Raw genomic sequence first — 781 nt, forward strand, 5'->3', positions numbered from 1 at the left:
TATTATTACATTTGTTACATATATTGTACTACATTCTTTCCATAAAAGACGCTATGCTGCTGCTGCTAAGTTGCTTCAGTCGTGTCCGACTCTGTAAGACCCCTAGACGGCAGCCCACCAGACTCCTCCGTCCCTGGGATTCTCCAGGCAAGAACACTGGAGTAGGTTGCCATTTCCCTCTCCAATGCATGAAAGTGAAAAGTGAAAGTGAAGTCGCTCAGTCGTGTCCGACTCTTCGCGACCCCACGGACTGCAGCCTACCAGGCTCCTCCATCCATGAAATTTTCCAGGCAAGAGTACTGGAGTGGGTTGCCATTGCCTTCTCCGAAAAGACGCTATCAGTTCAGTTCTGTTCAGTCGCTCAGTCGTGTCCGACTCTGCGACCCCATGAATCGCAGCATGCCAGGCCTCCCTGTCCATCACCAACTCCCGGAGTTCACTCAGACTCACGTCCATCGAGTCAGTGATGCCATCCAGCCATCTCATCCTCTGTCGCCCCCTTCTCCTCCTGCTCCCAATCCCTCCCAACATCAGAGTCTTCCAATGAGTCAACTCTTCGCATGCTGAGCCCTTAATCAAATTCTTTCCCAAAAAGGTACTGTATAATTGAGATGATTTATGCAATTGGAAGGGGAATTCAGCAGAGAAGAAAGTCTAGACTGTGACGAATCCCAATCATTTCCAATGTCCTCGGATGCCCAAGGTGGATTCAGGATTTGCACGCCAAAGTCTCCTGGGGCACGAGCCGGAGACAGACAGAAGGCGGGGCTCTCTACTCGTA

Source organism: Bison bison, unplaced genomic scaffold (genome assembly GCF_000754665.1).
Source record: "Bison bison bison isolate TAMUID 2011002044 unplaced genomic scaffold, Bison_UMD1.0 scf7180017864040, whole genome shotgun sequence".
NCBI lineage: Eukaryota > Metazoa > Chordata > Mammalia > Artiodactyla > Bovidae > Bison > Bison bison.